Here is a 26,658-nt window from a genome sequence, read left to right on the forward strand (position 1 = left end):
TGAGCCAAGAAGTTGATTTAGACAAACCCCCTGCTCAGAGCGGCACCTGTTTTCTCTGTGTTTATGTGACTAAAAGCCCTCAGTAAATTATCACGGAACACACGGTGCCAGTTGGGAAGGTTTTCTCCATAGATATGCTAGCTTGCTTTTCTCCCATCAGCCTACCGACTTGAAATTCATTTTTAAAGCATGGGGGTCCCCGTGTCCCCTCCCCCGCTGTGTCTGGTGTTTTGCTGTTCTATATTTTAGAAAGGTGGGGAGGAAGAAAGGGGGTTTGGGAGATTTTCAAGGATTGTGATAAAGGGGAAAGTAATTTTAGCATTTTAGCTTTTCCCCAGTAAAAGAGATTGATGTCGGGAGGGGAGAGTGTTTGTTGGCAATATGTAGAGAATGGAGTCAAATGAGATCACAGAAAGAAGACCGGATATGAGCAAAAAGGACCGACCGCACTGCCAAGAGGGGAGAAAGGTGGATCCCTAGAAGACACGCTGGTAAGCCTGGTGATGTTCCTCAGCTACATTTGAAAATGCTAACATGTATTGTGTCTTTCTGTTGAGAAGCGTTTCCACTTATTGTTCGGCTAAGGCCCATCAGGTGCAGCAGGAAGTCTGTTAGGAGCCCGCCAGTGGAGCACAGGTGAGTAAAAGGCAGCCTTAGTTGAGTTCAGGTGCTTTATCCTCTGGCTGGGGAGGGGTAAAGTACTCAGGAGGTTGTAAGTCCATGTCTTTAAAGCACTGCCTGTTAGAGGATTTTGCAAGACTTGCTGGACAATGTGGATGCCTTAGTAGCAGGGATCTCAACAGTGCCTGCCCTTAGCAGCTGTGATACTCTTGGTAAGTTGCTTCACTTATCTGTGCCTTACCTACACAACTGAGGTAGGACTAGTACAGCCTCGTAACGTGTGAACCATGAGTGTGTGTAAAAGGCCCACACTTAGGAAGAATTCCCCAGATTGGAGCTGTTCCACTTGGTGGTATTGCTGCTAATAGTAGTCCACGCACAGAAGAGCATTCTGGGCAAAGCAGACAGCTTGTGCAAAAGGACTTGAGACACAAGAGCCCAGTTGTTAAGGAGAATGGTAGGGAACTGAGCAGAGACCTTGAAGTCCTTTTAAGGCCAAGTTACAGGGTTGGACCTTTTCGTTAAGGTCCTGGGAAGTTTTTACAGTGTTTTTGAAAAGTCAAGTAATGACATTCAGATTTCACTTCAGGAAATAAAGTACGTTGACCTTCCTAAGAACCCTGTGAAGCAAGTTCAGAAGGTGGACTCTCACCGTTTTTAGTAGAACAGACTGAGTAAGGCCTGGAGTTACAAAAAATTACCAGCTTGAAAATGTCCAATTGATTACAAAACCGTGCTCTATTACACATTTTGCCATTTTTAAATGAACATGTGTTTTCTGATGTCTTGGGTAGGAAAGTGGTGTTTATAGTGAGACAATAGGGGTTGAATAGATCCGTGCCAGATTAGGTCTATCACTCCAACCTTCTTTGAAAATCTACTATATACTGTGTGCCGAGGATGTTCTGTGCTAGGCTCTGATACACCAAATCATGCAAGATGCAGTCTTGGCCGGCACCGCGGCTCACTAGGCTAATCCTCTGCCTGCAGCGCCGGCACACCAGGTTCTAGTCCCAGTTGGGGCACCGGATTCTTTCCTGGTTGCTCCTCTTCCAGTTTAGCTCTGTTGTGGCCCGGGAAGGCAGTGGAAGATGGCCCAAGTGCTTGGGCCCTGCACCCGCATGGGAGACGAGGAGGAAGCACCTGGCTCTTGGTTTTGGATCAGCGCAGCGCTGCGGCCTTAGCAGCCATTTGGGGGTGAACCAACGGAAGGAAGACCTTTCTCTCTCTCTCTCTCTCTCTCTCTCTCTCTCTAACTGCCTGTCAAAAAAAAAAAAAAAGATACAGTCTTCGTCTTTAAGAGTTACTGGAGGTCATAAAGATGTATAAAGATAAAGCAAATCATCCCTCAGGACCAAATTTGATGAAGTTTTCTATTAAATTCTTGTGAACTGCGTAGAAAAAAAAATAATACTAAGGAACTACTGCTAGGTGACTTCAGTACTCTTTGATTAGTTGTAATCCAAATGTTAATAAAACTGGATTGGAGTCCTTGAACAATTTCCAGAGGGTATTGATATATGTCAGAATACTCTTTACTGCCCTCCTTTTGGACTCTATCTTAAGCTTCTTTATGTAAAAATTTTGAGTACTGCCAAGATGACGAAGTTACCCCCACAGCAGATTCAGCAGACTTTGCAGTGTGCTGCGAAACCAGTCAGGATAGATAATGCGATAAATGACAGCTGAGGATCCGTGAACCTCTGTCTGCTGGAAAAATAGACAATGCCAACAAACTTAATACAGGTAAATGTTAAGTTTTTGGCTCTGATTAAACTGAAAGAAACAGTACACACACTCATGGATGATGCAGTCTTCTCACTCCACCCAAAAGCAGGTTGCCAGTGTGTTTTTTTTTGTTGTTGGTTTTTGTTTTTTGTTTTTGTTTTTTTTTTCAAAAAGCTTTAAAATGTTCATTGCCTTTCAGTTGTTACTATTCCGCTTGGCAAACAAATCCCAAGAAAGTAGCTGTTGTAAGTTTTGTTACCAATATATTCATTTCAGTAACAGGAGAGTTGAAAGAAAAGGTAGCAAATAAACTAGATTGAAACTACAGGAATGGCTAAATAAAATGGACTATCCACTTGGAATATTATGCAACTATTAAAAATAATAGCCATTAAATCTTTTAACTTTATGACACAGTGTATCTTTTATGTTTAATATGATACAAAATTGTGCTGTATTATAAGGGTATACCAAGACTAGAGCCATGGCTCAATAGGCTAATCCTCCACCTAGCGGCGCCAGCACACCGGGGTTCTAGTCCCGGTGGTGGTGCCGGATTCTTTCCCGGTTGCCCCTCTTCCAGGCCTGCTCTCTGCTGTGGCCCGGGAAGGCATTGGAGGATGGCCCGAGTGCTTGGGCCCTGCACCCCATGGGAGACCAGGAGAAGCACCTGGCTCTTGCCTTCGGATCAGCACGGTGTGCCGGCCGCAGCGCGCCAGCCATGGCGGCCATTGGAGGGTGAACCAACGGCAAAAGGAAGACCTTTCTCTCTGTCTCTCTCTCTCTCACTATCCACTCTGCCTGTCAAAAAAAAAAAGGGGGGGGGGTGTATAACAAGAGACTAGTGAAAATAAAGGTTAAAGTAGCTGCACCAAAATATTGATTACAGTCTTAGTAAGGAGATAAAATGACAGGTTTTTCCTATCTTTCCTCTATTTCCCAAATTTATTACACAACTATATAATCCTTCTATTATAGATAAAGTATTAAAAATGTATGTAATTTAATCTTCTAATTCTGAGGAGTGGGTACATGATGTTAATTAAATTGTTCTCTACAAAATTTTCACTAGCCCAGTGTGTCTCTTACTATTCTATGTGTTTAACAGTGAATTTGTATTATACCAAGAAGGATTCCAGTGTTGGGAAAGTTTGACAGCCACTGAGTAAACATCTTTAATTACAGCAGGTATTTTTCAGAGCCTTTAGTAGTTAAAAGCAGGATATGTTATGTACCATGAGCCACATCTTTAAACCACAGAACACTTTTCCTGTCTTATCTTGTGGCATTATCATCCTAGAACACGTGAGAAACGCCGTCAGTCGCCCGCTGTCTCTTTCCCTTTAGAACCTGTTCTCACATTCTTCCCTAGTCTAAAGTCCCCATCCCAGGCTTCTACCTTTCTTTCTTCTTACAGCCATAAAAAGAAAGCACCCAGCACTAACCCTCTTCTGCATATTCTGAACTTCATCCCCTGACACTTTCTGAGAAATCCAGTTCTCTATCGAGAATCTTCTGACTCCCCTGTAAGTATATAGATATGTAGAGTCTCACATATAAGTAATTTTTAAGGCATCCAGTTCTTTCTACTACAGACCTTACATAGAACCAAACAAAAAAAATATTATTTCAAGAAACACCCCAGAAGCTGAAATACTGCTGGGAGGGAGACTTACTGAGTAGCTGCTTTGAGGGAGATTTGGCACTATCTATAAAATCTTTAAGTATTCCTACCCTGAGCCCCAGCAGTGCTACTCTTGGTATCTGCCCTAGAAAAACACTCTGATGCTCAAGGAAGCACCACACATAATAATGTTTATTTGAGGCAGTGTTGATTAATGCTAAAATTGGAAAGAACCTGGCTATTTATGAATATGTGAATCATTCTGTAAGATCTGTTGAATGAAAAAGGGAAGGTGCTGATAAGAAAGTGGAATGTGACACCTTGTATGTAAAAATGTTAGTTGAAATGTATTTCCTATAAGGATATATGTGAATGCATACAGGAGGGCTGCAAGGATAAACATTGAATAATCAAAGGGAACTTTAGTTTAATCTGCATTGTTTCCATTTTTATATGCAAAATATATGCCTGCTTTACCTAATTAAAAATTCATTCCTTAAAGAAAGCCCTCACCACTGATTTCCTTTTGCTGCAGCCCTTCTCTTCACGAGTCTTTAGTCATTTATTTGTAACCAGTCTCTTCCTCTCCCATTCATCCCTTAATCAGAGGTAATCTGACATTTATCCTTGCCATGCTACAGTGTTTTTTGCCACAGCCACCACTGACCTCTCTGACCATATACTATTTCCTCGGCAGTATTCAGTGGTAACCACTTCACACTTCTCTTGCTTGGCTTCCAGTCACTTTCCTCCCCTTTTGAACCCCATGGCTTTTCCTCTGCCTCTATAAATTCAGTGCAGTCACATAGTAGGCATTTTAGAAATACCTGAGAAGTACATTTAAGTTATTAATTATAATTCAGTATCATGCATAGATACCCTCTGAGCTTTTGTGTTTGTGTTTTGAGCAGGAAGCTGAATATTAATGACAAAAAAAGTACAGTGTGTTTGGGATTAAAATAACTGGTGTGAAACCTGAATTTTATTACATTATACCTGTGTTGCTTCCTGCTAGTCTCTTAACCTCACTTAGTTTCAGTTTCTTCATTTTTAAGATGCATATAATGCCTATCTTATGGCTTTTTCTTGAAGATTGAATGATACAATGACAGCCTCCTGGAAAAAATAATCTCTCAGCCATTAAGTGAAATACAAAAGTTTTTATTTGCAAAATTATTTTAACCATCTTTCTGTGCAGTAGGGACTGTACTCCTGACAACTTTATATTTTATTGCCTTTAATATTGCCTCCCTTAGCACTCCCTCTCCTGCATCCCTCTACTTAAATGATGATGACTTTGGCTATTACCGTGATGATGCCTCAGATTCCATAGGGTTTCTTAGCTTAGAAGAGCAGCCAGGCAGAGTTTTCTTTGTCCTCGTAACAATCCTCTGAAACAGTTAAAAATGAGGATATGATTTTCATATGGGGAATCAGAATTTGAAAAGACCCTGTGAGGTTCTATGAGTTGACCCAGAATAATGCAGTTTAGGCATAAACCCAGGTCTTTGAATTCAATGTTCTGTGCTCTTTCTCCTAAGATACAGCTATCTCATTTGTATTTGGATCCTCTCACTCTGGGTTTTCCTACTGTTGCCTTCAGCCCACTCAGGACCTAAATATATTCCTTCCTCATCCTCTCTTGAAATGCATCAAATCCGTATTTCATTCCTTTAGATTCTCAGTCATTATCTCACAAGCAAATGTGGGCTTTTGAAACTCACAATCTACTAATAGGAAAGGAGCATCACTTCCAGTATTACCTGTGTGTGCTTTAGCAAGAATGTTAACAGATACACTGACATTCCCACTGTGGGGCATGGAGGAACTGAGTTGTATCAAAAAAGTAATGAGATTTTATTTTATTTTCTCCTTAAACTGATAATCTAAGTACTATTTTCCACATAGTCTCCTTGGTTTAAAAAAAAAAAAAAGGCTTACTCTGCATAATATTTTTTAAAAAAATTTATTTATTTGAAAGAGTTACAGAGAGGTAGAGCCAGAGAAAGAGAGAAAAGTCTTCCATCCACTGGTTCACTGCCCAAATGGCCACAGTGGCCAGAGCTAAGCTGATCCAGAGCCAGGAGCTGCTTCCGGGTCTCCCAAGCAGGTACAGGGGCCCAAGCACTTGGGTTATCTTCTACTGTTTTCCCAGACCATAGCAGAGAACGGGATCAGAAGTGGAGTAGGCAGGACTCGAACTGGCGCCCATATGGGATGCCGGTGCTGCAGGCCACGGCTTTAACCTGCCATGCCACAGCACCGGCCCCAATAACATACTTTTGAGACTAACTTTAATACCCAGTCACATTTTAAAAAATACCTCCATAATAGCAAATCTACATCTTATAGGAAGGAATTTATTTTTGGAAATGACCTAAAGTTGCCAGACCCAGGTGTGGTAAAAAATTACTAAGCAAAGCTATCTCATTTGTGATTGAAAGTGTTAATATAAATAAAATCGATATTCTTCAATGGTTCAAAAGCTGATGATGAAAACAATTTCATAAAAACAGTGAAAACATTGTTAAAATGAAAGTGTCATTTTCCCAGGTAACTATAATAGGTATTCTACAAGAAAATTTCATTTGATCATATAATCTAATGTATTTGCTTTCAAAAACTTACTTAAGGATCTTACCCTACATATCTTATCTCCTAAAAACACATTTTGTAGGCAAGTACCTGCTCTTCAAGTAGGGCTATCTTTTTAAGCAAGGTTCTTTATTTGTGTATATGACAATGGATATTTTCCTTTTAAAAAAATAAATTATGACTACTTTTTCCATTTTTCAGTGTTCATTAAGGAACTTCCAAAATAATTTATTCTTCTTCATTCTTCAGGGATTATTCACAGAGGAAATCATCATTTCATATCTTAAATCCCAGGGCGCTCATGCATTCCTTGTGGGCCTCAATTAGACATCCACAGTGCTCGTCTTCCTCGGTGCTGCAGGCGTCACATGCCTTCTTGGAATCTAGGCGGGCGCCAGCAGGATTTCAGTGACTTCCAAGGATCTGACAAAGCCGGGCTTGTGGCCACCAGACCTGGCCTCAAGCTTCATTCTTGAATAGCCTTTACTAAAGAATATGTCTGTAGACAGCTCCAAGTCATCTCCCTGCTGATTATGCCAGCTCTCTGCTATGGCCCGGGAGTGCAGTGGAGGATGGCCCAAGTGCTTGGGCCCTGCACCCCATGGGAGACCAGGAGAAGCACCTGGCTCCTGGCTTCGGCTCAGCACGGTGCGCCGGCCACAGCGGCCATTGGAGGGTGAACCAACAGCAAAGGAAGACCTTTCTCTCTGTCTCTCTCTCACTGTCCACTCTGCCTGTCAAAAAGAAAAAATAATAAAAAAATAAAAATTTCTCCCCTTAGACCATCTAAAGTTGAATTTACACGTGACTAAGTTAGAATTTACTATTTTAAGTCCTAGAAATGAAATTTGCTGCATAAGTAGATAAATACATACATCTATTTCTTACATGTCACCTTATGCCCTAAGCTTTGCTCTGAATATTACTTGAAAATTTTATTTATTTGAAAGGCAGAGAAACAGATCTGCCATCCACTGGTTCTGTTCTCAGATGCCTACAATAGCCAGTGCTGGGCCAGGCTGAAGCCAAGGAGGAGGAACTCTGTGTGGGTCTCCCACATGGGTGGCAAGGACCCAACCATGTGAGCTACCACCTGCTGCCTCCCAGAGTGCTCATTAGCAGGAAGCTAGATTGAAGCAGAGGGAGATTCAAACCCAGGCACTCTGATAATAGGATATAGGTATCCCGAGCCGTATCAGCTCTATGCCAAACACCTGGCCCAGGCAGGATAATTTTAAAAATTTTTACTAGCAGTTGCTTTAATCTTACGTTGTCAAGCTTTGGGTGCACTGGAAACAAGATGTTTCCTGTTTGTAACAGTTAAATAACTGCTATTTTGAAAGATTTTAATGTATCTATGACTCTATACCCAAAGAATCTATTATCACTATCATAAACTTAGGTTTATGAGAACTTCAAAAAGTTCATGGAAAAAATGGAATTAAAAGATGAGTTGATTTTGCTGAAAAAAATTTTGAAATCTATGTATATATAGTTTTTCAAGATACATGTTTTCCCTGAACTTTTCAAAGATTTCTTTGAAAGGCAGCATGGCTCAGGAAGAGAAAGAGATCTTCTGTCTGCTGGTTCACTCCCCAAGTGGCTGCATCAAGCCAGGACTGGACCAGGCCAAAGCCAAGAGCAAGGAATTCCATCCAGGTCTCCCAAATGGATGGCACTTGGGCCATCTTCCATTAGCCATCCAGCCAGGCACGTTACCAGGGAGCTGGATCAGAAACAGCAGCAGGACTGGAACCGGCACTCCAATACATGATACAGGCATTGCAAGCAGTGGCTTAACCCATTCCACCACAGCACCGTTCACAGATTCTAGAAAGTTTATCTTTTGTAGTCTGTTCTTTCACAGTACTTAATATAGAGCAAGAATCCAGGTACTACAATTTATTTGGTATGTTTTAATGATTACCTAGATACAAATGAAAGCAAGAGATTATTCATAATGTCAAGCAATAAAGGTGGAAAAGAGGAATATTATATAAACAAAAGGTGTATGCCACAAAAATTATCTTAATAAACTGTACTCAAAATAATAACAGTACAAAAAACCAAAAACCTAAGAACTTGGTTAGAATTACGCATGATTAAAATGAGAGAGTTTAAGATTAGTAGATGAAGGGACCTGCGCTGTGCCGCAGCGGGTTAAAGCCCTGGCCTAAGGCGCTGGTATCCCGTATGGGTGCCTGTTCTAATCCCGGCTGCTCCACTTCTGATCCAGCTCTCTGTTATGGCTTGGGAAAGCAGTAGAAGATGGCCCAGGCCCTTGGGCCCCTGCACCCAAGTGGGAGACCAGAGAAAGCTCCTGGCTCCTGATGGGCTCAGCTCCAGCTGTTGCTGCCATCTGGAGAGTGGACCAGTGGATGGAGGACCTCTCTCTCTCTCTCTCTCTCTCTCTCTCTGTCTCTCTCTCTCTGTCTCTGCCTCTCTCTCTAGCTCTGTTTTTCAAATAGATAAAATCAATCTTTAAAAAAAGATTAGTAGATGAAAAGCAAGGATATAAGTACCAACTGACTTGGTTTTTGTCCAAATATATGATTTTTCACCCAATTGTAAAAGTAGATGTCCTTTTCATGTGATCACGGAAACTTTACAAAAATCAAACATAGTTGGTAATAATTTAAGCGACAAATTTGTTGAAAATAGAGGTTTTATAGGCTATATCTTCTGATTATAATTCAATGTGGCTAGACAATAACATACTATAAAGAGATCAGTACAGATTTTTAACCTGGTGGTTCAAACACCAGTTAAGACACTTGTGTCCCATTTCTGAGTGCCTGGGTTCAAGTCCCCTTTCTGGCTCCTGATTCCAGACTCCTGCCAAAGCATACCCGGGAGACAGTGGTGATGGCTCTCAAGTAATTGGATTCCTGCCATCCACCTGAGAGACCTGGATGCAGTTGCTTCAGTCCATCTTCAGTCAGCCTTTGCACACATTTGGAAATGAACCAGTGGATGGGGGCTTGTCTGTCTCTATCTGAGTTTCCCCAACTTGAGATAACAGATTAACAGCACAGTGGGTAGCCTGTATGAGTGCTGGTTGAGTCCCAGCTGGTCCACCTCCAATCCAGCTTTCTGCTAATGCTTCTAGGTAAGGCAGTGGAACGTGGCTCAAGTGCTTGGGTTCCGGCCACCCATGTGGGAGACCCAGATGGTGTTCCAGGTCCCCAGCCCGTGCCATTGTAGCCATTTTGGGGTGAACCAGCAGATACAAGCTCTCTGTCTCCCTCTTTTTCTGTAACTCTACCTTTTAAAAAAATAAGGAAATCTTTTAAAAGTTAGTGAATTAAGAGTAAAAGGGACCATCAAGCCCACCTAATCAGATTAAAGAAGGAAAAATAACAAACTGAAAAGTCAAGGGAAAGGAGTACATACTCATTTTAAGACGAATAGGAGGGGTTGGCACTGTGGCATAGTAGGTAAAGCTGCCACCTGCAGTGCTGGCATCCCATGTGGGCGCTGGTTCAAGTCTTGGCTGCTCCACTTATGATCCAGCTCTGCTGTAGCCTGGGAAAGCAGTAGAAGGTGGTCCAAATCCTTGGGCCCCTGCACCCATGTGGGAGACCTGGAAGAAGCTCCTGGCTTCTGGCTTCAGATCGGCCCAGCTCCTGCCTTGCGGCCATCTGGGGAGTGAACCATGGATGGAAGACCTCTGCCTCTCTGTAACTGCCTTTCAAATAAATAAATCTTTAAAAAATAAAAAGTATAGAAACACTACTACACTTAGAATTACGTACTTTTAAGTGGTTTTATTACTTAAAAATGAATAGTCACAAACAATGGGCAAAATGGACAAGAGAAAAGAAAAAATGTATCATAAAGGAAAGGCTGAAATAAAATGGAACATTTTAAAAGGATGATGAAATAAAGACTTTCATACAAATGAAATCTGTCGCTAACAGACGAAGATTTTGGAGGGAAGGAATAAAGTAAAATATGAGGGTAGACTAAATTCATATTGACTATAAAATTACAATACTTGTAGAATTTCTAATAGACATTATTTTAAAACAAACAAAAACACCATCAGGGATGTAAAGGAAGGACCCTAAGGCCTTACATTTCAGAGTAATGAAAGTAATAATTTATCTTAAACATCCATGTTACAATTTCTAGGGTTACTAAAAAGTAAGAGAATATGTAACAGCATAATAGAAGGAAGAATGGAATAATGAAGTATTTAATCCAAAAGAAATTGGTAGAGAACTGAACAAAGAATAGGCAGAACAGATAGAAAAAAGTAAGACAAATTTAAATCTAAATACAGTAAATCATCAAGTTCCAACTAAAGGACTTTCAGAATGGATTAGGAAAAGAATAGGAAAATTATACTTCTAATAGGGTACAATCAGAGAAGCACAACCACTATGAGTGCTAAAGAATGATTAAAGGGGTTGCTGTGGCGTAGCCAGTAATGCCACCACCTGCAGTGCTGGTATCCCATAGGGGTGCTGGTTCCAGTCCTGGCTACTCCACTTCCAATATAACTCTCCGCTATGGCCTGGGAAAGCAGTAGAAGATGGCCCAAGTCCTTGGGCCCCTGTACCCAAGTGGGAAACCTGCAAGAAGCTCCTGGCTCCTGGCTTCAGATCAGCCCAGCTCTGGCTGTTGCAGCCATTTGGAGACTGAAGCAGTGGATGGAAGACACTCTCTCTGCCTCTGCCTCTTGTAACTCTGCCTTTCAAATAAATTTTTAAAAAAAATAATTAGAGTTTATTATATAGATTAGATCTTTATGGCAGCAGGTGATGTCAGCATCTGGCTCAGAGCTAAAGCCACTCTGTCAGCCATACCTGTAGTATGGAAGGGATGATGGATGTAAACCAGGACCAACAGGAACCCAAGTCTTTTCTCGTGGTATTGCACATAAACTTGACCCATGAATTAAAAATCTATAGAAAGCCATTGAAGGAGCTTCAGTGCCCCATGCTTCCCACATCACTATTAGAATAGAAAGACTGGGGCTGGCATCATGGTGTAGTGGGTAAAGCTGCTGCCAGTGATGCCAGCACCCATTATGTGGGCTCCAATTTTTGTGCTGGTTGCTTCATTTCCTAGTCGGCTCTCTGCTAATGGGCTGGGAAAGCAGTGGGAGCATGGCCCCTGCATCCACATGGGAGACCTGCAAGGTGCTCCCGGCTCCTGGCTTTGGATTGGCTCAGCCCTGGCCATTAAAGCCATATATGGGGAGTGAACCAGTGGATAGAAGATCTCTCACTCTCTCTCCCTCCCTCTCCCTAGCTCTGACTTCCAAAGAATCAAATAAATCTTAAAAAAATAAGTCATAAGTACCTGGAGCACTGCGCTGGCTGCAACTTCCCTTCCACCTGCCCAATCGCAAATAGAGTTCCCTGTCCTCAGCACGAACTAAGAACCATACTGAGAAAGAAAGTGGTAAATGGAGCTCTAGTTTAGCAAATTCCACATAATACAAAGGCACACCAGTCCATAATTTGGCACCAGCATATTTTCTTTAAGCATTCTTTACCTAAAAATAAAGACAATAGCAAAGCATGCTTCCAGCTAGATTGGTCAGTTTCCTTCATAAATTTAAGCAGCTCTCTCCCAACAGGAGGATATAAAGTCATTGTCCATCTTTTGGTGGTATTCCTAACTGAATCAACCGCCCTTAATGATACCCTGTAACTTAAATCCAGTGTTGTAAGGATAATTACTATTAACACAAGTTATATGTGTTAGATGATGGGGTAGTAGGAGGAGAGAGGAAAATATTTAATATGCATGAATATATTCAAACCAAAAGAAGAAATAGCAGTGAACTTTTGGCTTAGTTGTTAAGACACCAGTTGGAGGGGGCCAGTGCTGTGGTGTAGCATGCTAAGCCTCTGCCTGCTGTGCTGGCATCCCATATGGTGCTGGTTCATGTCCTGGCTGCTCCTCTTCTGATTCAGCTCTTTGCTTATGGCCTGGGAAAGCAGGAGAAGATGGCCCAAGCCCTTGGGCCCCTGTATCCACGTGGGAGACCCAGAAAAATCCCCTAGCTCCTGGCTTCAGATGGGCTTAGCTCTGGCCATTGAAGCCATTTTGGAGTTAACAAGCGGGTAGAAGACCTTTCTCTCTGACTCTCCCTTTCTCTAACTCTACTTCTCAAATAAATATAATCTTAAAATAAAAAAAAAAGCCACCAGTTGGGATGCCCAAGTCTCAGAAAGGTGAGCGCCTGGGTCTGAGTCTCAGCTCTACTGATTCTGGCTTCCTGTTGATGCACACCCTGGGAGGCAGCAGATGATGCTTGGTTCTCTGCTGCCCATGTGAGAGACCTGGTTTGGATGCCAGACTTCTCTGGGCATTTGGGGAGTGAACCAGTAGATGAGTGCTCACTCTCCCTCCCTCTCTGTCTTCCCTCTCTCTTTCTCTGCTGCTCTTTCTCAGATTTTTCTATGAAAAATAAATATTTGGGGGCAGTTGTCAAGCCCTCCCTGATCTGCCTGCCCACTGTTCCTTGAATGGTGTTCAATAAATCCAGATCTGCTCAGTTTCAGAAAGAGAGAGGATGGAAAGAAAAGAATTATTCCCAGCCTTGTTTCTGTAACTCGGTCACATTGTATTACTTCCTTCTCCCGCTATCTGTTCCATGGTCCCCTTGCCATTAGGAGGTACCCTTCATTCCTGTAGGGTGTAGACTGTTAGCGGGCCTGCCTTGTTAACTATAGCTCTCCATTGACTTTCTTTTAAAAAAAAATCTATTTATATGAAAGAGTTACAGAGAGGCAGATGCAACAAGAGAGAGAAGTCTTCCATCTGCTGGTTCATTCCCCAGTTGGCTGCAACAGCTGGAGCTGAGCTGCTTCTGGGTCTCCCAGTGGGAGCAGGGGCCCAAGGACTTGGGCCATCTTCTGCTTTCCCAGGCCATAGCAGAGAGCTGGATTGGAAATGGAGCAGCCAGGACTCAACCCGGTGCCCATATGGGATGCCGGTGCTGCAGCCAGTGGCTTTACCCGCTACGCCACAGCGCTGGCCCCTCCTTTGACTTTCATCACTGAGCAAGGAGTACTGTGTGATACCGCAGGGGATCAGCTGCATTCCTGAGAGAATCTTTACCTAATTGTCTCGTAGTGATGCAATTTCTTTTTTATAGGCAGAATCAGTCACCCCAGCCACTATAATGGTTTCCTTCTTTGCTTCACTGTCGTGGGAAGCTAAATATGGCTTGGTGAGTCTCTGCTCCTAGTTCAGTCAGCCCTCTTTACCAATGCAAACAGAGTCAAGACTATCTCTAAACCTTAGAAAACTAATTCCAGATAATCCAGAGACAGAACACATCCATGAAATTGTGCTCCACTTTTTGGGTGTCTGTTGTTTGAGTAGCAGATCACCCCAAAACTCGGTGGTTGAAAACAGTCATTCATCTCTGCTTATGAGTCAGCAGTTGTGTTTTGGCAGCCATGGCTTATTTCTGCCCATGCAGTATCGGCTGAGCAGCTTGTCTGGGAGCTGGGATTTACTTTCAAGATGTCTTACTCAGGTTGGGCCTGTTTGGATGCCCCCATCTTACTTCAGAGTATTGGGTTTGATTCCTGAGTCCAGCTTTCTCTATTGCAGACTCTAGGAGAGAGTGATGTAGGCTCAAGGAATTGGGTTCCTGCCACCCACATGGGAGACTTGGATTGAGTTCCTACCTCCCAGATTTGGCACCCTGGTGGTTGCAGACATTTGGGAAGTGAGTCAGCAGATGAAAACTCGTTATCTGTCTCTCTTGCTCTCTCATTATCTGCCTCTCAAAAAAAAATTTTTTTTAAAAGATGTCCCACTGCTATGACTGTCCCACTCCTGGTGCTAGCTGTCATGGAGGAGATTACTGTGCTGGACTGACATGAATGGCCCAGTTGCTGGATACGTGGCTACAGTTTTCAGCTCAAGGATTGTAATTTCTCCAAGAGATGTAGGTGCTTTATTCTCCAACCAAATGACCAATCAAATTAAATAAAGATCATTCCAAAATCAATTGGTTTTGTACAATACACACAAAAGCAGGATAAGCAAAAATAAGCAAAAGATCGGTAAGAAAATTACTTGGGCATAGAATGTTGCTAATGAACCAAACACTGTATCTGTGGAAGAAATTGTCCAAATGGTCCAACAGACAGTCTCTTCAGGGTGCCCAGGTCCAAGTGATGTCAGATCATGAGCAGTGAAGGAAAGGACTTTTCACTCCAGGAGATTTCCTAGTGGCCATCAATCTCTGCCTTTTCAGAGTAAATATTCAGAGTGGAGTTGCAGAAGGATGTGTCCAATCTGACCAAGACACTCGTGTTAATCACCCCCAGAAAGTGCATTATTTTAACTTTCCAATGTCAGTCTTGGAGGCAAAAGTTGTGGAGCACGCCATCCCATTTGCATATCACTATAGTGTCAATTAGCTGACTGATGTGAAGGGTGACTCTGTCAGCCATTTGGCTCAATTACAGCTTGTGATCCAAGGAAAAACTCTTGTAACTAAATGGAGCCAGTGCTTTCAAAGCAAATATAGATTCACAAGAATTGTAAGACAGCAAAACACACATCATGATGAGGATACCCAACAATGTGGGGCAAGGGTCTCACTTGTACTCCTGCGTGAGTTGCTTGGGCTCTCTCACATCATGGTGGCTAGGTTCCAAAAATGGCTGACAAGAATCAGGAAGAAACTGCATGGCCTTTTCTAACAGGAAGTCCCACAGTATGGTTTCCACTACAGCCTACTCTTGAAAGCAGTACTCTATCCATCCAGACTCCAAGGGTGGACAAAATACCTTTTGATGAGGAGGTACTTTCTTTCTTTGTCTTTGTCTTTGTCTTTGTCTTTGTCTTTGTCTTTTTTTTTTTTTTTTTTTTTTTTTTTTGACAGGCAGAGTGGACAGTGAGAGAGAGAGAGAGAGAAAGGTCTTCCTTTTGCTGTTGGTTCACCCTCCAATGGCCGCCGCGGCTGGCACACTGTGGCTGGCACACCGCGCTGATCCGATGGCAGGAGCCAGGTGCTTCTCCTGGTCTCCCATGGGTGCAGGGCCCAAGTACTTGGGCCATCCTCCACTGCACTCCCTGGCCACAGCAGAGAGCTGGCCTGGAAGAGGGGCAACCGGGACAGAATCCGGCGCCCCAACCGGGGCTAGAACCTGGTGTGCCGGCACAAGGCGGAGGATTAGCCTAGTGAACCGCGGCGCCGGCCAGAGGAGGTACTTTCAAGAAGAGCGTGTGGGACAGGAGATATTGTTGAAACTGTCTTTGGAAAATATAATCTATCGCAATCTGTTACCTTGAAAATAAAGAATCAAAAAAGTTAAAAGTGAGGATGGCATTGTGGTATAGCAGGTTAAGCCGCCACTTGAAATACCAGCATTCCATATCAGAGTTCCCAGTTCACGTCTCAGCTGCTCCACTTCTGATCCAGCGCCCTACTAATGTGCCTGGGAAAGCAGTGGAGGATGGCCCAAGTGATTGGGCCCCTGCCACCTGCATAGTAGACCTGGGTGGAGTTCTAGGCTCCTGGCTTTGGCCTGGCCCAGCCTTGGCTGCTGTGACCATCTGGTGAGTGGATCAGCAGATGGAAGATATCTCTCTCTCTCCCACCCTATGACTCTGCCTTTCAAATAAATCTTTTTTTTTTTAAGTTGACAAAATATGTACAATAGAAACAACAAAATATACCTCTACTGATAAAGAGAGACATTTCGTATCTATAAGTTAAATTCACCAATAAGATTTAACAGTCCCTGGGGCCAGTGTTGTGGGTGAAGCCACCACCTGCAGTGTAGGCATCCCATATGAGCACCAGTTTGAGTCCTGGCTGCTCCACTTCCAATCCAGTTCTCTGCTATGGCCTGGGAAAGCAGTAGAAGATGATCCAAGTTCCTGGGCCCCTGTACCCACTTGGGAGACCTGGAAGAAACTCCTGGTTCCTGGCTTTGGATGTGCCCAGCTTTGGCCATTGCAACCATTGGGGGAGTGAAGCAGCAGATGGAAGACTCTGTCTCCCTCTCCCTCTCTCTCTCCCTCTCTGTAACTCTGTCTTCCAAATAAATAAATCTTTAAAAAATTTAACAGCTCCAAATTTGTATTTATGTAACATATGCTCAAAATATGTAGTGTAAATATGTCAAAATTAAAAGGAGAGAATAAGCAAATCCGCAATCAAAATGGGAAATTTTAATTGCCTCTCAAAAACTGATAGACCAAGCAGACAAAATCAGGACACAGATGATGCAAACATGATTTAACAAATCTTGTAGTCACTGTACCTCTGCAATTGCAAAGTGTGCACTTTTCAAATACTATAGAACGTTTTTAAATTCACCAAATGTCGAGTCATAAAGCAAATCACACTAAATTTCTAAGGATTGAAATCGTGTATAGTCTCTAATCACAACAGAATGGAAATAAACTTGAAATCAATGATGATGATGTGGAACTGAAAAAAACCTCTCTATGCTTAGAAACAACTTCCCCACCCCAAAGAAACCGTTTATTTAATGAGTACAAATTTCATAAGTATAAGTTTAGGAATATAGTGATTCTTCCCATAATACCCACCCTCCCACCTCCACTCCCACCCCACCTCCTCCTCCCTCTCCCATTCCCAGTCCCATGCTTCATTAAGGAAAAAAAAAAAAAAAAAAAAACCTGTTCCTTGAAAGTCAAGACAAAGGCAGTTCAAGTCATTGCTTCTCAAAGTGTCAATTTCACTTCTACAGATTTCCTTTTAGGTGCTCTGTTAGTTATTATAGATCAGGAACAACATATGGTATTTGTCCCTTTGGGACTGGGTTATTTCACTAAGTATGATGTTATAAACACAACTTTAAATAACTCACAAGCCAAAGAAGGAATTACAAATGAAAGTTAGAAAATATGTTGAGAGGTGGCCATTTGGTAGAGCAGTTAACATGCCACTTGAGATGCCTGCCACCATGTTGGCCTGCACAGGTCCGAGTCCTTGCTCTGCTGCTAGTCCAACTTCTTCCTTGGAGGCAGCAGGTGATGACCCAAGTAGTTGGGTTCCTGCCACCCATGTGGGAGACACAGTTGGAGTTCCTGGCTTCTGATTTCCACCTGGCCCAATCTCAGCTGTTGTATTTGGATGGGAGACACATATTTCTTGCTTCTGCCCTTCAAATACATAAATAATTTTTGAAAGGAAAATACATAATAAAATTACATATCAAGGCTACTGAGATATAGCCAAAGAAACTTAGAAAAACAAAGCCTTAAATGCATGAATTAGAAGAGAAGCGGAAGAAAAATTATTAAACAACCATCTCAAAAAGTTTGAGGATAAGCAGAAAATAGAACTATGCACATAATTAAATCACTAGTTAAGAATTAATCCTTTGAAAAGGCTAATAAGAAAATGGATCCTCTGAAGACAGTGATCAAGAAAAAAATGAAGTTACATCATTACTCGTATGAAAAGCAATCTTTTTATTTTTAAGATTTATTTATTTATTTGAAAGGCAGCGTTTCAGAGAGGCAGAGGCAGAGAGAGATCTTCCATCCACTGGTTTACTCCCCAAATGGCTGCAACCGCTGGAGCTGAACCCATCTGAAGCCAGGATCCAGGAGCTTCTTCTGGGTCTTCCAGGCATGTGCCGAGGCCCAAGCACTTGGGCCACCTTCCACTGGTTTCTCAGGCCGTAGGAGAGAGCTGGATCAGAAGAGGTGCAGCCAGGACTCGAACCGGCACCCATAGGGATGCCAGATCACAGCACCAGCCCCTGAGAGGGAATCTTTCATAAAAAGATATGAACAAAGAACTTTATGAAATATGTTTGAAATTGTAAAGAAATTATTTTTTCAAAGAATTTTAACAATATGAGAAAAAGGAAAGGTGGATAGTTGTCTTCTAAAGGAATTTAATGTAACATTGTAGATATGGAAACTACGGTAGCAGACACCATGAAAGATTTTAAGAAAGAATTAGACCCTTTGTTACACAAACTTCAGAGAACTACAATGAAGGAACACTTCCCAAACCTTCTTATACCAGCAGAACCTTGACATCAAAACTGAGCCATGCCATTACAAAGAACAGACACTTGCTCATTTATCAGCATAGCCCTGACTGTTAATGAACAACTTAATACATTATCCCTCTTAGTAGTTTTTTTTGTCTGTTCTACTTAATATGACTGGTTTAATTCTGTAATTAATACACAATTATTCTTAAGTGTTAAAAATTAACTGAAATGTGATCCCTGTTAAACATAAGAGTGGGAATAAGAGAGGGAAGAGATGTATAATTTGGGACATGCTCAAGCTGACTTGCCCCAAATGGTAGAGTTAAAAACATACCAGGGGATTCCAATTCAATCCCATCAAGGTGGCATGTACCAATGCCATCTCACTATTCCAAGTGATCAATTTCAGTTCACAATTGATCATAATGAAAGGACTAAGAGTCAAAGGGAGCACATAAACAAGTCTAGTACCTGCTAACACTAACCGATGGAATAAATAAAGGGGAGAGTGATCCAACATGGGAAGTGAGATACTCAGCAGACTCATAGAATGGCAGATGTCCTAAATAGCACTCTGGCCTCAGAATCAGCCCTAAAGGCATTCGGATCTGGCTGAAAAGCCCATGAGAGTATTTCAGGCATGGAAAGCCAAGACACTCTGGCAAAAGATCTCTGCGAGTGAGATCCCAGTGGAAAGAACAGGTCTTCAAAGAAGGAGGTACCTTTCTCTGAAGGGAGGCGAGAACCTCCACTTTGACTATGACCTTGTCTAAACAAGATAAGAATCGGAGAACTCAGAGGGCTTCCATAGCCTTGGAAACTCATGACTGGAGCATAGGGAGATTACTGATGCCATAGACAGGAGTGTCAATTGGTAAAGTCAACAACAGGAGTCACTGTGCACTTACTCCTCATGTAGGATCTCTGTCCTTAATGTGCTGTGCATTGAGATTTAATGCTATAACGAGTACTCAAACAATATATTTCACTTTGTGTTTCTATGGGGGTGCAAACTGTTGAAATCTTTACTTAATGTATACTAAACTGATCCTCTGTAAAAAAAAAAAAAAAAAAAAAAAAAAAAATTATCAACTCCCAACTTGACTCTCACTGGGATTAAACATGACAATAGGTCTGATCTGATTTCATCATCATTTAAAAAAAATCATCTATTATTTTTCACTTTATGTTTCTGTGTGGGAGCAAACTGTTGAAATCCTTACTTAATGTATACTAAGCTGATCTTCTGTATATTAAGATAATCGAAAATGAATCTTGATGTGAATGGAAGGGGAGAGGGAGTGGGAAAGGGGAGGGTAGTGGGTGGGAGGGACGGTATGTGGGGGAAGCCATTGTAATCCATAAATCGTACTTTGGAAATTTATATTCATTAAATAAAAGTTTAAAAAAAAATAAATGCAAAAATCTGAAAGGAATCTAACAGTACACATATAAAAAAGACAAAAACAGAGAGCTGTATTCCAGGAAAGGAAGGGTTGAAAAATCAATAGTCTACCATATTCACAGAATAAAAGAGAAAAATCAGAGCAATAGTAGTAGGAAAAATATGAAGTCCTGTGGGGAGCAACCCGGACTGGACTGAGTTACTGGAATTAAGACTTATTCTATGCATCTGCTCTCCCACAATATGGCGCTGGGAGAGGAGAAAACAGCTTCTATGCAGCTGCCTCTTGCCAAGTTGAGTGATGACCTCCAGGAACTGATCCTGCTCCTGATTGGAGGAGAGCAGCGTACTCGGCGTGTGGGCAGCTGAGTTGGGATTGGCAGAAGAGGACTATAAAGGAGGAGAGAGACAACATGCACCAGGAACATCTAAGAGGAACATCTGAGGGAACACCTGTGCAGCCCCCGAGAGAGCCGGCCGGCGGTGTGCCGCTCCCCTGCGGAAGTGGGGAATGTGGCAGGGGGAACCGCCCTTCCACAGAGGTGGAAGGGACGGCAGCCAACCCGGGAAGAACCAGCAGCAAACCCGGGGAGGGCCGAGCAGACGAAAGAACAGCGCAGGGTCCTGTGTCGTTCCTCCACGAAGACGGGGAGCGACAAAGTCCTAGGATTTAGAAAGAAAAAAGATAAACCAGGAATGGAAAGGATCACATTTAACCTTATAAATAGTATATTTCGCTAAATAAAAACCTACTAACACTAGCAAACAGCATATTTAGTGCTGAAATAGTGAAAAATTTTTCTTGAAACCAGGACATGAGGTGACCATGATCCACACTTCTATTCCACACTGTACTGAATGTCCTAACCAGTATTTTTAAGAAAGGAAAATTAAGGATCAAAGGGGAGAGAGAAAGCTAAAGATCTGCAGTCTATGTGACCATGTATTCCTGGTTACAAGGTCAGCACGTAAAATTCAATTGTGTATCTATGAAACAGCAAAAATTAGAATACTGAAAATTTTTAAGTGGTAATACTTACACAGTCATTCCAAGAAACAATTCTAAAGAAAGGCATGCAAGAGCTCTACACATAAAATTATACAAATAACAAAAATAAGAATTATTAACACCTAAATACATAGATATATCAAGGTGAAATATTGGAAACATAGAGATGTCAACTCTTCCCAAATTGATATACGAAATGCAATTTTACAGTGGGGAGAAAATATCATAAATGGAAACCACATAATACATCCAACTGACCAGATATCACAGCTTAGCTTCCCAACATATTGTATAGTATCAGTTGTTTGTGCCCATGATCATGCACCTAACTGGGAACTTAGAGCTCACTGCCAAAACCCAGCATCATAAAGAAGTGCATGCATATCACTACCCTGGGGAAATATGAAAATTCAAGCTGCAAAGTTCAGTTTCTACTGAATGCATACACTTTGAAAAATCATAATATTGAAAGAAGCTAAATTGAACCATCATATGTTTGGGGCCTTCTGTATAGATTTAATACAACCATAATCAAAGTACCAGTAGGATTTCTGCATCAAGGGTATACCAGTATCTCTGCAAGAACCTGCTTTCAGTTCTTTTGGGTATATATCCAATGGATGTGCAGCACAGCAGTGAAGAATGTGTGGTCTTATCAATAAATATTAGTGTTTCAACTGAATATACCTATGTAGGGATTGGGGAAGAAAGCTAACCCTACCCCACACCATATACAAAAATCAACCTCAGATGGAAAATAAGTTTAAATTTGAAATTAAAACAATAAATTTTCTTTATAATAAAATGGTCGAATAGCTTCATAATCCTGAAACAACAAAAATTTATGAAAAGAACATAAAACACTTCAACAAGAGAGAAAAATGAAACTACATTAAAATTAAGAGCTTCATTTTTAAAGATACCATTACAATAGTAAAAAGTGGAAGTGGGATAAGGTTTTACAACACATATATAACCAGCAAAGGACTTGCGATCATAGTATGTAAAGAACCCCATCAGAGTCAGTATTATGGCACATTTGGTTAAGCTGCCACTTGTGATGCCAGCATCCCATATGAGCACTGGAGTCCAGCTGCTCCACTTCTAATCCAACTACCTGTAGATGTGCCTGGGAAAGCAGCAGAAGATGGCCCAAGTACTTGGACCCTGCCACCCACCTGGAAGACCCAGATGGAGTTCCAGGCTCTTGGATTCAGCCTGGCCCACCCCTGGCCATTGAGGCCATTTGAACCAATGGATAGAAGTTTCTTTCTCTTCCTTTCTTCCTTCCTTCCTTCCTTCCTTCCTTCCTTCCTTCCTTCCTTCCTTCCTTCCTTTCTTTCTATCTATTTTCTAGCTCTAGCTCTATCTCACTCTGCCTTTCAAATAAATAAATCTTTTTAAAAAAAACTCAAAGTGATAATGCAATAGAAAAATTAGCAAGAAATGCAAGTCATTTCTGAAAAGACGGTGGACAATAAGCACATAGAAAAGTGTTCCTCAACATTACTAATCAAAAGAATAAAAATTGAGGGGCCCAGTGTTGTGTCATAGTGGGTAAAGCTGGCACCTGTAATGCCAGCATCCCGTATAGGCACCAGGTCAAGGCCCGGCTGCTCCAGTTCTAATCCAGCTCCCTGATAATGGCCTGAGGAAAGCAGCAGAGGATGGTTCAAGTGCTTGGATCCTTGTACCCATGTGGGAAACCAGGAGGAAGCTCCTGGCTCCTGATTTCAGCTTGGCCCAGACCTGGCCATTGTGGCCATCTGGGGAGTAAGATACTTTCTCTCTCTCTCTCTCTCTCTCTGCCTCTGCCTCTGCCTCTGCCTCTGCCTTTCTGTAATCACATTCAATATCAAGGGGCGTAGGTTCATGTCCTGGCTCTACTTACAATTCTAGTTTCCTGCTAATGAACACTCTGGAAGCAGCAGGGAATGGCTCAAGTAGTTGGGTCACTGCCATCCACATGAGACCCACATTGACTTCTGGGCTCTTGGCTTCTGCCTAACCCAGTTCCAGCTGTTGTGGACATTTGGGGAGTGAATGGAAGATGGAAAATCTCCCTCTTTCTCTGCCTTTCAAATTAAAAAATAAAAGGGAATAGTCCTTGAGAATTTTCTGGGTTTTTAAAAATTAATGAATTTATTTGAAAGACAAAGAGACAGAAAGAGAGGGAGAGACAGAAAGAGGAAAAGGTCTTCCACCCACTGGTTCACTCCCTAAATGCCCCTAGTGGCTTCGGGGATGGGCCAGGCCAAAGCCAGGAGCCCAGATTCAATACAGGTCTCCCACCTGTGGCGCCGGCACACTGGGTTCTAGTCCCGGTCGGGGCACCGGTTCTGCCCCGGTTGCCCCTCTTCCAGTCCAGCTCTCTGCTGTGGCCCAGGAGTGCAGTGGAGGATGGCCCAGGTCCTTGGGCCCTGCACCCCATGGGAGACCAGGAGAAGCACCTGGCTCCCGGCTTCGGATCATTGCCGTGCGCCGGCCGCAGCAGCCATTGGAAGGTGAACCAACGGTAAAGGAAGACCTTTCTCTCTGTCTCTCTCTCTCTCACTGTCCACTCTGCCTGTCAAAAATAAAAAAATAAAATAAGAAATGGAACTCATATGGGATGCCAGCGTTTCAGGCCAGGGCATTAAACCGCTGCACCACAGCACTGGCCCCAAAATGAAGGTTTTTAAAAAGATTTATTTATTTATTGAAAGGCAGAGTGAAGCCGGCGCCGCGGCTCACTAGGCTAATCCTCCGCCTTGCGGCGCTGGCACACCGGGTTCTAGTCCCGTTCAGGGCGCCGGATTCTGTCCCGGTTGCCCCTCTTCCAGGCCAGCTCTCTGCTGTGGCCAGGGAGTACAATGGCAGATGGCCCAAGTGCTTGGGCCCTGCACCCATGGGATACCAGGAGAAGCACCTGGCTCCTGCCATCGGATCAGCGCGGTGTGCCGGCCACAGTGTGCCGGCCGCGGCGGCCATTGGAGGGTGAACCAACAGCAAAAGGAAGACCTTTCTCTCTCTCTCTCTCTCTCACTGTCCACTCTTCCTGTCAAAAAAAAAAAAAAAAAAAAAGAAAGAAAGAAAGAAGAGAAGAGAAGAGAAAAGAAAGGCAGAGTGAGAGAGAGAGAAAGAGATCATATATACACCCGTTCACTTCCCAAAGTTTGCAACAGCTGAGGCCCAGCCAAGCCAAAGCCAGGATCCAGTAACTCCATCCAGGCCTCTCACAGGAGTGACTGGGCTCAAACACCCTGGGCCTTCATCTGTTGCCTTCCCTGGTGCATGAACAGAATCCTCTGAAGTATTATTTCCCCTGTTTGTAGAAGAAAATGAAGCTGAGGAGGGTAAAACATTTCCTCAAGATCACACAGCTAAGTAGAGACAGCCATGGTTCAACACAGATCAAATAAATTTAAAAGTTATTTTTTCAACGGCCCATGCTAATTAAAGGAATGCTGTTACCTTTTCCCCAAATATACCCCTCCTGTCCAACTCCACCATAGCTTCTCTGTTCTCTGCCTCCCAGGTAAGGGTGACTGTTCTCTGGACAGGTGTATCCTTAGCTGACTTGCATTAGGCCAAGAATTTATAGTGTGTTAAGAAAACCCAAGACACATCACAGGAAAGATGCAGTCCCTCATTAAAGTATTTCTGTGCTAAAATAACGTATAATTGTAAGCTGAAAGCTTGGATTCTCCACACTTAGTCAAATGGAAGTCCTTTCCCATCAGGAATGCATTCAATAATGCAATATTTTGAAGTATAAAGGGACAGGTATTTGTCCTGAGGATGGATAGGACACCTGCCCGGATTTGAATCCTGTCTCCATTTCCAATTCTGGCCTCCTGTTAATGTGCTCCTTGAAGACAGTAGGTGATAGCTTCTGCCACTCATGTGGGAGACCTGACTGAATTTCAGGATCCTGGCTTTGGCCTGGCCCAGTTCTACCTCTTATTGGCATTTAGGGAGTGAACCAGTGAATGGAAGATTCTCTCTCTCTGCCAACCAAATAAAATGAAAATCAATAAAAAATAATAAAAATTCATTTGGGATGTAAAAAGGACTGGGTACATATGAATACATGCTAGTGAATTTTTAAAAATATATAATTTAAGAAGTCTATAGGGATGGGTATTTGGCCTAATGGCTAAATGCAGTTGGGATGCCCACGTTCCATATTGGAGTGCCCAGATTCCATGCCCAGCCCTGACTCCTGATTCCAGCTTCCTGCTAATGCAGACTTTGGGAGGCAGCAGTGAAAGCTCTGATGATTGGGTCCCTGCCATCCACATGGGGGACATGGACTGTTACTGGTTCCCAGCTTCAGTCCAGCCCTGTCTCAGCCACTGCAAGCATTCGAGCAGTGAACCAATGGATAATAGTGCATGCTCCCTCTCTTTCCCTTTCTTTCTCTCTCTTTCCCTCTCAAATAAACTCATTAAAATATTTAAAATAAAATAATTGAAAGTATATAATCACAGCATTAATTGTTTTAAAAAATGGAATGCATAAAATAGAATTAAGCAAAAAGCCTGTGTTTGTAGGACAAAGCCTATAGCGGTATTACAAAGAGCAAGAGCATGCTTCTCTGTGGAGGCAGATGCTTTGTGCATTCCTGGTTGGAATGTAGCCAGGCCTATCTAATGTATCTTGTCCTGACAGAGTCTCGTGGTTCCAGATGGAATGACATGCACCTTGGCTCCAAGGCAGCGAACTGGCCCTGAAATCACAGCACTCGTATATGGAGGAAGCTTGACAGAGACGTCCCCGAATTTCACAGAAGTCCAGGAAGTTTACACAGCATAACTAATCATGAGGTGCGATGCAGACATTTTGAACCGCTAATAAAAAAGAAACTTTGATTGACCATGCTTTATGAATGACTGAATCATCTTTCTAGTCTCTCTGTAGAATAGGATGTTCCAAAAGCTTTGTCATGAGAAGGAGCTACCAAAAAATTGTGCAGTTGGAAAAGGTAGGAAAAATGCTAGTCCCACAATTATTTAAAAATCAATTAATTAATTAAAATAATTTTAAAATAAAGTTTTATTCTGTGAAATTTGTGTTGTCACTTTCTAGAAATCTACAATCTGTTATATTTTCTTTAACTGAAAATAAACATTTACCTTTGTGCCTAATTTTATACTCATGACTTTCTCTCTCTCTCTAAGATTTCTTTATTTGAAAGGCAGAGTTAGAAAGAGATTCCATCTGGGGCCAGCACTGTGGCATGCCAGCATCCCATATGGGCACCAGTTTGAGTCCTGGCTGCTCCACCTCTGATCCAGCTCTTTGCTATGGCCTAGGAAAGCAGCAGAGGATGGCCCAAGTCCTTGGGCCCCTGCACCCACTTAGGAGACCTGGAAGAAGCTCCTGGCTCCTGGCTTCAGCTGGCCCAGCTCTGGCCATTGTGGACCCAATGGGATGGAAGACTTCTCTCTCTCTCTCTGCCTCTGCCTCTCTGTAACTCTACCTTTCAAGTAAATAAATAAATCTTAAAAAACAAAAAAGTGTAGCAGCCTGGATGCCAGCAGCACAGGTGGAAGCTTAGCCTACTATGCCACAGCACCGGCCCCAGTCTATTTATTCTTTTTCTTTCTTTTTCTTTCTTTTTTTTGACAGGCAGGGTGGACAGTGAGAGAGAGAGACAGAGAGAAAGATCTTCCTTTGCCATTGGTTCACCCTGCAGTGGCCACTGCAGCCAGCACACCGCGCT

At 42.6% G+C, this 26,658-nt stretch overlaps 1 long non-coding RNA gene and 1 pseudogene across 1 annotated transcript; one reads left to right on the forward strand and one right to left on the reverse strand.

Annotated features, from left to right (window-relative positions):
- Positions 1 to 642: 642 nt before the first annotated feature.
- On the forward strand, positions 643 to 26,085 carry LOC103352476 (uncharacterized). Its single transcript, XR_016213361.1, has 3 exons — positions 643 to 833; positions 3,767 to 3,875; positions 25,605 to 26,085. It is a non-coding gene; the product is annotated as an uncharacterized LOC103352476 (long non-coding RNA).
- On the reverse strand, positions 6,831 to 13,183 carry LOC149124652 (cytochrome c oxidase copper chaperone pseudogene; annotated as a pseudogene).
- Positions 26,086 to 26,658: the final 573 nt, after the last annotated feature.

This window comes from Oryctolagus cuniculus, chromosome 9 (assembly GCF_051225735.1).
Source record: "Oryctolagus cuniculus isolate XC-2025 breed Fujian yellow rabbit chromosome 9, ASM5122573v1, whole genome shotgun sequence".
NCBI classification, from domain to species: Eukaryota; Metazoa; Chordata; class Mammalia; order Lagomorpha; family Leporidae; genus Oryctolagus; species Oryctolagus cuniculus.